We start from the raw sequence: 13,375 nt of genomic DNA, 5'->3' as shown, positions 1-13,375 counted from the left end.
AGCCTTATTTGCTCTGATGGTTTTCTAGAGAGCAGTCCAGTTCCATGTACACTGTGGGGGGTGGGGTGGCGAAATTGGTCGTCCGCCCATTTCTCGGCGGTATGCCGGTGGTATGTCGTTTCATACCGCCGGGTACCGCTGGGGCGGAGCGTGCGTGATTTTTGTCACTTTTTCCTCGGCGGTATGCTGAGCAGAGTGCAGCGGGCGGGGCGGAGCGGAGAGCAGCCGCTGGTGTGCGGACGGTGAGTCATTTTCACTCGGGAATCTTTGGCTACTGCGAAGCTCCGCCCCCCCCCCGAGAGGCACAGAAGAGAATTTACAGAGACCGCCGGCCTGAGAGCGCTGTGCAGGTATATGGGGGTGGGGGGGGGGGGGATGAATCTCTGCTGCGGGGGCAGATCACTGCTGGGGGGAGATTGCTGCTTGGGGGGCGATCGCTGCTTGCTGGGAGATTGCTGTGGGGGGGGTGGAACAGATTGCTGTGGTGGGGTGGGGGGGGAGGGAAGAGACTGTGGGGTGGGAAAGATGGGGGGCATGAGAGATAAAAAAAAGTTAACAGGTAAAGATGTATACCGCCAACTGAAGCTCGTCTTAAAACCACCTTTTCCAGGGCAGTGTGCAGGGTTGGTGGTATGTCAGTGGTAAGTGATCAATTTGGCAATTTTGGGCGGTTTGTGGGCGGTGTGCATTGGCGGACGGTATGCCTACCGCCTGGCGGTATGTCGCTGATGAATTTTGCACCGGGCAGTATGTGGGCAGTATGTAGGTATTTTTCGATCAATTTGGTGATTTTGGGCAGTATGTCACATAGAAACATAGAAAATAGATGCAGGAGTAGGCAACTCGGCCCTTCAAGCCCGCACCACCATTCAATAAGATCATGGCTGATCATTCCCTCAGTGCCCCTTTCCTGCTTTCTCTCCATACCCCTTGATCCCTTTAGCCATAAGGGCCATATCCAACTCCCTCTTGAATATATCCAATGAACTGGCATCAACAACTCTCTGCGGTAGGGAATTCCACAGGTTAACAACTCTCTGAGTGAAGAGGTTTCTCCTCATCTCAGTCCTAAATGGCCTACCCCTTATCCTAAGACTATGTCCCCTGGTTCTGGACTTCCCCAACACGGGAACATTCTTCCAGCATCTAACCTGTCCAGTCCCGTCAGAATCTTATATGTTTCTATGAGATCCCCTCTCATCCTTCTAAACTCCAGTGTATAAAGGCCCAGTTGATCCAGTCTCTCCTCATATGACAGTCCAGCCATCCCTGGAATCAGTCTGGTGAAGCTTCGCTGCACTCCCTCAATAGCAAGAACATCCTTCCGCAGATTAGGAGACCAAAACTGAACACAATATTCCAGGTGAGGCCTCACCAAGGCCCTGTACAACTGCAGTAAGACCTCTCTGCTCCTATACTCAAATCCCCTAGCTATGAAGGCCAACATACCATTTGCCTTCTTCACCGCCTGCTGTATCTGCATACCAAGTTTCAGTGACTGATGAACCATGACACCCAGGTCTCATTGCACCTCCCCTTTTCCTAATCTGCTGCCATTCAGATAATATTCTGAATTTGTGTTTTTGCCCCCAAAGTGGATAACCTCACATTTATCCATATTATACTGCATTTGCCATGTATTTGCCCACTCACCTAACCTGCCCAAGTCACCCTGCAGCCTCTTAGCATCCTCCTCACAGCTTACACTGCCACCCAGTTTAGTGTCATCTGCAAACTTGGAGATATTACATTCAATTCCTTCATCTAAATCATTAATGTATATTGTAAAGAGCTGGGGTCCCAGCACTGGGCCCTGCGGCACCCCACTAGTCACTGCCTGCCATTCTGAAAAGGACCCGTTTATCCCGACTCTCTGCTTCCTGTCTGCCAAGCAGTTCTCTATCCACGCCAGTACATTACCCCCAATACCATGTGCTTTGATTTTGCACACCAATCTCTTGTGTGGGACCTTGTCAAAAGCCTTTTGAAAGTCCAAATACACCACATCCACTGGTTCTCCCTTGTCCACTCTGCTACTTACATCCTCAAAAAATTCCAGAAGATTTGTCAAGCATGATTTCCCTTTCATAAATCCATGCTGACTTGGACCGATCCTGTCACTGCTTTCCAAATGCACTGCTATTTCATCTTTAATAATTGGTTCCGACATTTTCTCCACTACTGATGTCAGGCTAACCAGTCTATAATTACCCATTTTCTCTCTCCCTCTTTTTTTTTAAAGTGTGTTACATTAGCTACCCTCCAGTCCATAGGGACTGATCCAGAGTCGATAGACTGTTGGAAAATGATCAACAATTGATCCACTATTTCTATGGCCACTTCCTTAAGTACTCTGGGATGCAGACTATCAGGCCCTGGGGATTTATTGGCCTTCAATCCCATCAATTTCCCCAACACAATTTCCCACCTAATAAGGATATCCTTCAGTTCCTCCTTCTCACTAGACCCTCAGTCTCCAAGGAAGGTTATTTGTGTCTTCCTTCGTGTAGACAGAACCAAAGTGTTTGTTCAACTTGTCTGCCATTTCTTTGTTTCCCATTATAAATTCACCTGAATCTGACTGCAAGGGACTTATGTTTGTCTTCACTAATCTATTTCTCTTCACATATATATAGAAGCTTTTGCAATCAGTTTTTATGTTCCTGGCAAGCTTCCTCTCATACTCTATTTCCCCCCTCCTAATTAAACCCTTTGTCCTCCTCTGTTGAATTCTAAATTTCTCCCAGTCCTCAGGTTTGCTGCTTTTTCTGGCCAATTTATATGCCTCTTCCTTGGATTTAACACTATCCTTAATTTCCCTTTTTTAGCCCCGGTTGAGCCACCTTCCCCATTTTATTTTTACTCCAGACAGGAATGTACAATTGTTGAAGTTCATCCATGTGATCTTTAAATGTTTGCCGTTGCCTATCCACCGTCAACCCTTTAAGTATCATTTGCCAGTCTATTCTAGCCAATTCACGCCTCATACCACCGAAGTTACCTTTCCTTAAGTTCAGGACCCTAATCTCTGAATTAACTGTGTCATTCTCCATCTTAATAAAGAATTCTACCATATTATGGTCACTCTTCCCCAAGGGGCCTCGCACAACAAGATTGCTAATTAGTCCTTTCTCATTACACATCACCCAGTCTAGGGTGGCCAGCCCTCGACATATTGGTCTAGAAAACCATCCCTAATACACTCCAGGAAATCCTCCTCCATGGTATTGCTACCAGTTTGGTTAGCCCAATCTATATGTACCCATGATAACTGCTGTACCTTTATTGCATGCACCCCTAATTTCTTGTTTGATGCTGTCTCCAACCTCACTTCTACTGTTTGGTGGTCTGTACACAACTCCCACTAGCGTTTTCTGCCCTTTGGTATTCCGCAGCTCCACCTATACAGATTCCACATCATCCAAACTAATGTCCTTTCTTACTATTGCGTTAATTTCCTCTTTAACCAGCAACGCTATCCCACCTCCTTTTCCTTTCTGTCTATCCTTCTTGAATGTTGAATACCCCTGGATGTTGAGTTCCCAGCCTTGACCACCCTGGAGCCATGTCTCCGTGAGGCCAATTATATCATATTCACTAATTGCCTCCTGTGCAGTTAATTCGTCCACCTTATTACGAATACTCCTCGCATTGAGGCACAGAGCCTTCAGGCTTGTCTTTTTAACACATGTCGGCAGTCGGTGGGCAGTATGTCCACCAATTTCAGGCCCTGCGTCTTTTTTAATGAATTCATGCTCCTTAACATTTAATTCTAATGCCCACTGATTTTGTTATTTTTCTCTCCCCTTTTTATCCTAGTCTTTCCAGGCTAACTGTGTTCGAGGGGGTCGGGGGTTGGGGGTGGGGGCGGGGCGGGGGGGTGCGGGGAGAAATGGCTGCTCCCAGACATCTTTTATTTCTGCTCTGAACCAATAACTGTGATGACTGTTTCTCTGATATTTCCTTGGCCCATGGGGAAATACCTGGCTCTGCTTGCCCATTATCGCAGCACCAATATCAAGCAGAAAGCATATAGCACCATCATTGACACCTTCACTGAAGCGTTCGAGAGTCTGGGCCTCACATTAAAAATCATTTAGATAAAGGTCCTCTACCAATCTGCCCCCACCACACAGTTATCAAGATGCACGATGTGACCTTATACAATGTGGATCACTTCCCATACCTTGGGAGCTACTATCAACAAGGACAAACATCGATGACGAAGTCCAACACTGCCTTCAGTGTGTCAGTGCAGCCTTTGGCTGCCTGAGGAAAAGAGTGTTCGAAGACCAGTATTTCAAACCCGGCACCAAGCTCATGGTCTACAGGGCAGTAGTGATACCTGCCCTCCGATATGCTTCAGAGACTTGGACAATGTACAGTAGGAGAAGTACCATCAACGCAGCTTCTGCAAAATCCTGCAAATTCATTGGTAGGATAGGTGCACCAACGTCAATGTTCTCTCAGGCCAACTTCTCCAACATCGAGGCATCGACCAGCTCCGGTGGGCGGGCCACGTTGTCCGCATGCCCGATGTTAGACTCCCGAAACAAGCACCAAGCTACGTCACGGCAGGCGAGTCCCAGGAGGGCAGAGAAAACACTTCAAGGACACGCTCAAAGCCTCCTTGAAAAATACAACATCCCACCAACTCTTGGGAATCCTTGTCCCAAGACCACTCAAATTGAAGGAGGGGCATCCTAGAAGGCACTAAACACTTCGAGTCTCTTTGCCGGGAGCACGCAGAAGCCAAGCTCAAAAAGCGAAAAGAGCATCCGACAAATCAAGCCCCCCATCCACCCGTCCCTCCAACCACCGTCTGCCCCACCTGTGACAGAGTCTGTCGATCCTGCATTGGTCTCATCTGTCACCTTAGAACTTATTTTAGTGTGGAAGCAAGTCATCCTCAACTCCAGGGGACTGCCTAAGAAGAAGGAGAAGAAGAATATCAAGACAAGATGCTCAGCAGTGTGGATGATCACAGGTGCAAATCAATGTCTTGTTATTTATAGAACCACGTGCTGTTGCTTCAATACATGGCACCAGCACCTCCCTGATTGATTAGTTTAACTTGCGGAATCAAGTTCAGGAATGTGATCCGATTCTATACATAATCATATTGTCGGCAACCACATATAGGCCCCGAAATTGATGACCGGTAAGGCTAGTACATTTTTCCTGGGCGGCATCTACCTTTTTGGCGCCCTCTGCTGCCAGGTCCCGTCGGGAGCCAGTTTCGGCGAGGTTGTGTGAGCAGCAGCGGCAGGCAATGGGAGTCGGGCATCAACGGGCAGTGGCATCAGTGGGCGGCAGGTGCAGGCCTCACGAATCAGAGAACTTCAGAGGCCCTGCAATGCGCAGGCACGAGATTATTTTTGTAGTCTTTTCATCCACCTGACGTCAGTTTGGCTGCGTTTGAGGCTCATGGGACACATGCGCATGCACTTAAAGGCACAGCATTCTCTTGCACCTGCAAGTTGGAGAGTGGAAAGTCCTGTAAATTGAGAGCCACAAAGTCTTCAGTAGCCATTTCCTTAATCATTGAGGATGAGTGGGAAAAAAACTTCAATGAAGATTGTCAAAACCAAGCCCAGAGCTCCCTTGGTTTAATGAAGAAGAATTGGAGGAGCTATTATCGGTGGTGGAGCGCAGGTATAAAGACCTCACCCGAGATGATCATGGAAAGCCTTCACTACCCCAATACTGACACATTTGGAGGGACATAAGAACATAAGAAGTAGGAGCAGGAGTGGGCCATACGGCCTCTCGAGCCTGCTCCACCATTTAATACGATCTTGGCTGATCTGATCATAGACTCAGGTCCATTTTCCTGCCCGTTCCCCATAACCCCTTATCCCCTTATCTCTGTTTTAAATTTATTCGATGTCCCAGCTTCCCCAGCTCTCTGAGGCAGTGAATTCCACAGATCCACAACCCTCTGAACAAAGCAATTTCTCCTTATCTCATTTTAAATGTGTGGCCCCTTATTCTAAGATTATGCCCCCTAGTTTGAGTCTCCCCCATCAGTGGAAACATTTCCTCTGCATCCACCTTGTCAAGCCCCCTCATAATTTTATACGTTTCAATAAGATCACCTCTCAAACTTCTGAATTCCAATGAGTAGATGCCCAACCTACTCAACCTTTCCTCATAAGTCAACCCCCTCATCTCCAGAATCAACCTAGTGAACCTTCTCTGAACTGCCTCCAATGCAAGTATATCCCTCCTTAAATAAGGAGACCAAAACTGCATGCCGTATTCCAGGTGTGGCCTCACCAATACCCTGTATAACTGTAGCATGACTTTCCTGCTTTTATACTCCATCCCCTTTGCAATAAAGGCCAAGATTCCATTGGCCTTCCTGATCACTTGCTGTACCTGCATACTAACCTTTTGTGTTTAAGCACAAGTACCCCAGGTCCCGCTGTACTGCAGCACTTTGCAATTTTTCTTCATTTAAATAATAACTTGCTCTTTGATTTTTTTCTGCCAAAGTGCATGACCTTACACTTTCCAACATTATACTCCATCTGCCAAATTTTTGCCCACTCACTTAGCTTGTCTATGTCCTTTTGCAGATTTTTTGTGTCCTCCTCACACATTGCTTTTCCTTCCAACTTTGTATCGTCAGCAAACTTGGCTACGTTATACTCAGTCCCTTCTTCCAAGTCGTTAATATAGATTGTAAATAGTTGGGGTCCCAGCACTGATCCCTGCGGCACCCCACTAGTTACTGACTGCCAACTCGAGAATGAACCATTTATTCCGACTCTCTGTTTTCTGTTGTTAGCCAATCCTCTATCCACGCTAATATATTACCCCCAACCCCATGAACTTGTAACTTGTGCAGTAACCTTTTTGTGGCACCTTGTCAAATGCCTTCTGGAAGTCCAAATACACCACATCCACTGGTTCCCCTTTATCCACCCTGTTTGTTACATCCTCAAAGAATTCCAGCAAGTTTGTCAAACATGACTTCCCCTTCATAAATCCATGCTGACTCTGCCTGTCCGAATTATGCTTTTTCAAATGTCCTGCTACTACTTCTTTAATAATGGCCTCCACACTGCAGGTAACCCAGTATAAAAAGGAGCTCATAGCTTGGTGTCCTCACTTGAGGAGCTGCAAATAAAGAACTACAGGTCTACACAGTTTCAGTATCATACTCTGCCTCGTGGAGTCATTTGCTAAAGGTATCTACATACACTACAACTGGCGACGAGGATACGAAGTCACGAACTACACACTCAACATGTCTAACCTCAGGAACTTTCAGCAATTTACAGGGGGGGAAGATTGGGATACTTTTGTGGAAAGATTGGAACATTTCTTTATAGCCAAAGATCTGGATGGAAACACACCGGCTACACGACCGAACAAGCGCAGGGCCCTCCTGCTTAGCAATTGTGGGCCCTCCATCCATTGTCTTGTCAGAGACTTGCTATCCCCAGCGAAGACAACCTATGAGGAACTTGTAACACTCATACAGGAACAAATAAAACCGAAAGAAAGCATCCACACAGCCAGGCACCGGTTCTACACTTACCGGCGATCTGAGGGCCAAGAAATTGCTAAGTATGCTGCACACCTAAGAAAACTAGCTGCTCCATCTGATTTTTGGAGACCACCTAAATGAAGCCCTAAGGGACATATTCGTCATTGGAATCGGCCACGAGGGCCTCCTGCACAAGTTGCTCTCGGCTGACATCACGGTCACCCTGCAGAAAGCAATCCAAGTGAGCCAGGCCTACATGGTTTCAGCCGGCGACTCCAAGTGAATACTGATCCAGGACTCTAAACTGGCGAGCGCAGTGCACCGCATGGATACTTTGAAAGGCAGGAAGGCTGCCCCGAGTCCAGCAACCCTGAGTCCACCACATGGGGCAAACTGGATGGCTCTGTGCTGGCGCTGTGGAGGAAACCACAGGGCCCACCAGTGCCGCTATAAAGATTATGCATGCAAAGGCTGCAAAGAGAAAGGGCATCTCCAAAGAATGTGCAGAAAAAGCTGAACTCACCGCGTCTCTAATGAATTGGCTGATCACCCGGGCTCCGACACAGATGAAGAGGAAGTTGTTCAAACCCTGGTAGAAGAGTATGGAATCGTTACCTGCTCAACCGAAAGTTCTCCGTGGATGATGGAAGTGGACATCGATGGGGTCCCAGTCTCCATGGAAATCGACACAGGGGCGAGCCAGTCTGTGATGTGCCAAACGACCTTTGAAAAACTTTGGATAAATCCCGCCAATCGACCGAAACTGTCTCCTGTCCAGGCACAGCTCCTCACATACAACAAAGGTAAAATCCAAACCGTTGGCAGCGTGGGCGTCCAGGCGTGTTGAACAAACTCCCCCTGTGGATTGTAGCCAGCGACGGGCTCACGCTGCTGGGCAGGAATTGGATGAATCCGGCCCACATCAGGTGAAGTGGCCACGGTCTCTGGTCCCCGGCAATCGACCTCGAACAAGGATCCATCGCTGCCTCCGGAGGTTCCATTGTTCAGCTCGACGGTGCGGCAACGACTCCACAACACCACGGCGAAATCTCCAAGACCAAGGATTCAAAATCCACTTTTCAGGCCGGGGCAGGACTCCAAGAGGTGAACAGCGTCGAAAGAAAGGGACTCCTGACGTCCAGGGTCAAACCTGTGGAAGAAAAGAGCACCACAGCTTACCTGAGGGAGAGCCAGAAGATGATGGTCGAACTACGAGGAGCAGAACCTGTAATCAAAATGGCCATGGCCATACCACGAGGGGCAGCTGGTTGGCAGACAGGAAGCAGAGAGTTGGGATAAACGGGTCCTTTTCAGAATGGCAGGCAGTGACTAGTGGGGTGCCGCAGGGCTCAGTGCTGGGACCCCAGCTATTTACAATATACATCAATGATTTAGATGAAGGAATTGAATGTAATATCTCCAAGTTTGCAGATGACACTAAGCTGGGTGGCAGTGTAAGCTGCGAGGAGGATGCTAAGAGGCTGCAGGGTGACTTGGATAGGTTCGGTGAGTGGGCAAATGCATGGCAAATGCAGTATAATGTGGATAAATGTGAGGTTATCCACTTTGGTGGGAAAAACACGAAGGCAGAATATTATCTGAATGGTGGCAGATTAGGAAAAGGGGAGGTGCAACAAGACCTGGGTGTCTTGGTACATCAGTCGTTGAAAGTTGGCATGCAGATACAGCAGGCGTTGAAGAAGGCAAATGGCATGTTGGCCTTCATAGCAAGGGGATTTGATTATAGGAGCAGGGAGGTCTTACTGCAGTTGTACAGGGCCTTGGTGAGGCCTCACCTGGAATATTGTGTTCAGTTTTGGTCTCCTAATCTGAGGAAGGACCTTCTTGCTATTGAGGGAGTGCAGTGAAGATTCACCAGACTGATTCCCGGGATGGCAGGACTGACATTTGAGGAGAGACTGGATAGACTGGGGATGAAAGAATGAAAGGGGATCTCATAGAAACATATAAAATACTGACGGGACTGGACAGGCTAGATGCAGAAAGAATGGTCCCCATGTTGGGGAAGTCCAGAACCAGGGGACACAGTCTAAGGATAAGGGGTAAGCCATTTAGGACCGAGATGAGGAGAAACTTCTTCACTCAGAGAGTTGTGAACCTGTGGCATTCTCTGCCGCAGAAAGTTGTTGATGCCAGATTGTTGTATATATTCAAGAGGGAGTTAGATGTGGCCCTTACAGCTAAAGGGATCAAGGGGTACAGAGAGAAAGCAGGGAAGGAGTACTGAGGTGATGATCAGCCATGATCTTATTGAATGGTGGTGCAGGCTCAAAGGGTTGAATGGCCTACTCCTGCACCTATTTTCTATGTTTCTATGTTTCTAAGATGCAATTAAAGGGTGTAAGTATGAAAATGTATGCAATGTAACCATGAATTGTGATGCTGGTTTAACTAATGCGACTAATCAGATGAATGCAGGTGTCAGTAAGGTTAAGAACAAGTTTATTGTGCTTAACAATAATGATAGAGAATGTGAAATGCCTAATGTAACCATGAGTATTGAAACCATGGCACCCAAAAGTGATGCAAATGCTAGAATGTACAATGCAGGCTCGACTATGTGTGATCAGAGCCAAGGTGTTATGTATACTGGTCGGACACTGCCAAAGGACATTGGGTCCTACAGGGACCATGCTGATGCCAATGGAATCCCCCTGTGGGAGCCCCCCAGGTTCAGCAGGCTACCTGATCATGTAGCCTGAACCTTTGGAATGAATGTGATGCCCCTTGTAGGACACAGACACACCCAGTGGGAGCAGATCCACTACAGGGACAGTGGTCAATGGGCAGCACAGCCACCACCAATGGCAACCTGCACCAGACCAGCCCTACAACCCCTGGCCACCAGGTCCAACACCAGGAGTGTGAGGCCAATACCCTCCAGCTTCCCTGGCAAACCCTGGGATGACCTGACCCTCATCCCAATTGGTGGACAAGGAGCCCACCCAGTTCTGTGGCCCTGCCCACTACCCCACAACTACCCACATCACAGTGTATACACACCACCCACTGCTGCCGTGGCTATCTCCCTGAGGGATCCCACAACAGTGACACCCACTTGGTCTGAGGGAGGGGAAATGTATGAGGCCAACCTCAAGCACAGGGGTCACACCTGGCAACCACACAACCCTCACCATAACCTCCCATAGCCTACCACTGATTACCTCCCCTGGTCATAACAATCGATATGAAAAATGCTTAGGGGGGAGTGTTGTTGTATATGAATGCCTGTTTACTGTGTGATGTCTGTAACACTGTTATGCAACACTGAATGTACCCATACACTGTACACACCTTACCTGTACACCAGAGGGTGCTGCTGCTGGAGACCGAAGGGTTACCAGGTAACCCAGTATAAAAAGGAGCTCACAGCTTGGTGTCCTCACTCGAGGAGCTGCAAATAAAGGACTACAGGTCTACACAGTTTCAGTATCATACTCTGCTTCGTGGAGTCATTTGCTAAAGGTATCTACATACACTACAAGATGTTAGGCTAATAGTTTTCTGCTTTTTGTCTGCCTCCTTTTTAAAAAAGGGACGTTACATTTGCAATTTTCCAATCTGCTGGGACCTCCCCAGAATCCAGGGAATTTTGGTAAATTACAACCAGTGCATCCACTATTCATGCCGCTACTTCTCTTAAGACCCTAGGATGCAAGCCATCAGGTCCAGGGGATTTACCTGCCTTTAGTCCCATTATCTTACTGAGTACTACCTCCTTAATGATTGTGATTGTGTTAAGTTCCTCCCCCACCCCCACCCCCATAGCCCTTTGACTATCCACTGTTGGGATATTGTTAGTGTCCTCTACCGTAAAGACTGATACAAAATATTTGTTCAGAGTTTCTGCCATCTCCAAGTTCCCCATTACTAATTCCCCGGTCTCATTCTCGAAGGGACCAACATTTACTTTAGCCACTCTTTTCCTTTCTATATACCGATAGAAACTTTTGCTATCTGTTTTTATATTTGGAGATTGGTGAGGCTGTGTCCTCAACAGGCAACATTGTGCGGGATGGGGACCTATGCAGGAAACGTTGGAACGATTTGGTGGCGTCAGCAAGAGTGAGTACAAATTTAGTGCACCCCTCCTGTCCAACTCCAAAAAGGTTCGGCACAAGATGTGTGTGTGTGGGAGTGTGTGTAGGGGGCATCAGCAAAGTGACTAAAAGCTGCAACGTTTCTTTGTGCAGAAGAAATATACATCCAAGGCAGCAAGCTTGAGTGCCATGGGAGGGGGATCAGCAGAGGTGGTGGAATTGAGCAACCTGGAGGAGCATGTGTTGGCATTGGTGGGTGATCACCACCATGTAACCCCAAAGGGTGGTGCAGATCCCGTGCTACAGCATGGTAAGGTTATACTAATCTCCAGTGTGAGTGACGCTCATGGCATGGAATGTCATGCAATGGTAAGGCACTCACGGTTTTACGCACACTTTGTCATCCATTATTGGTGTGCCTATGTAGAGATGGAACTCCTTGCTGGCACAATAAGAGATGGCACAGCTCACATGTCAGCTTGACCAGCACCACCCCTCCCCCACCCCCCACCGCACTCCCACAGACTGAAATGTTGTCCTCTACTTGCAGATGATGATTCAGACAACACAGATTAATACACACCCATCCACCTCTGACATTCAAAGGAGCCGTCAGACCCCAAGGTCTCCCACCCCGATGTTGTCCCAGCCCAAGACAGCGGCTCCTTCATCCAGCACCACCCTCTGCTCAGATCACCCATATCCACCGCTCCCAACTCCGCCACCCAGAGCCACGAAGAAGAGGAGAGGAGGGCCCGTGTTTGAGCCCCTTGAGCTCAAGGAGCTGGAAGAGGATGATACTAGCCTCCTGCCATGTGTGCCAACTGTCCGGAAAACCTCGGCATCGGGCTCCGTGTTCATGAGGTTTGAAATGGACTCCACATGAGCAAACACTTCCATGCGCAGAGGCCTTGGCACGAAGGCAACCAAGGCGCCAGTACCCACCAGGACCAAGCAATCAACTGAGGATGCAGGACGGCTCTCTGCTATTCAAGAGATGGTCCAGCTATCGAGGACGAGCGTGGACATAGGTTGCGATATGCTCCAGACCATGGCTGGGATAGCTGGTAGCTTCGCGACCTTCACTCAGCACCATGATGACAGGATGGACCAGCTCATTAGTGTGTTGGAGCGCACAACCAAGACCGTTGAGGCGATGAGGCAAGCCCCCGACCCCACACCCTCAAGGCAGACAGATCCAGAGGAGCAGGAGATCCCGGCCTCCTGCACAACCTCGTCAAACAGAGGCAGTCAGGGGCAGGGAGCAGAATGCCTTGGTGAAGGCAGGGTGAAGAAGAGGAGCATAGGCCTCGCTTCAAGGGAGGCGGAAGAGAGGTGGTGGTGGGTAGAGGGGTGTGTGTTGGTGGTGGAAATGTTCCTAAATGTTATAATGTTATGTCACCGTTGTAATTCTGCTTGTAAGTACACTCACAATGTTCACCCTCTCCTGGTCAGTCTCTCATTTTAACATCATGTGTGGTGCCTCGTGAGAAACACACACCCGTCCCTCAGGTATTCAGCTTTATCATGAATATCTTGCCATCTACATCTGACTGCGCTGTATAATGGGTCCTGTAATCAGGCCATCGTGACACGACAAGGAAGGTCACCAATGCAGGGAGGCTGTCATTCAATGACACTCACTTGAACTACTTGCAGGGCAGACCTTAAGGCTTGCACTTCAACCCTCTTTTTCCGAGGCCAAACATGGTGGAGTGCCACCCCTGAGATGACACACTCATCAGTTACATTGCAGTACATTAAATGTCTTTTCCGTGTTCCATACCTCATGTAATGCTCTTCTGACGATCAGTTG

This window comes from Pristiophorus japonicus, chromosome 3 (assembly GCF_044704955.1).
Source record: "Pristiophorus japonicus isolate sPriJap1 chromosome 3, sPriJap1.hap1, whole genome shotgun sequence".
Taxonomy (NCBI): Eukaryota; Metazoa; Chordata; class Chondrichthyes; family Pristiophoridae; genus Pristiophorus; species Pristiophorus japonicus.
Note: the sequence above shows the minus strand (reverse complement) of the source record.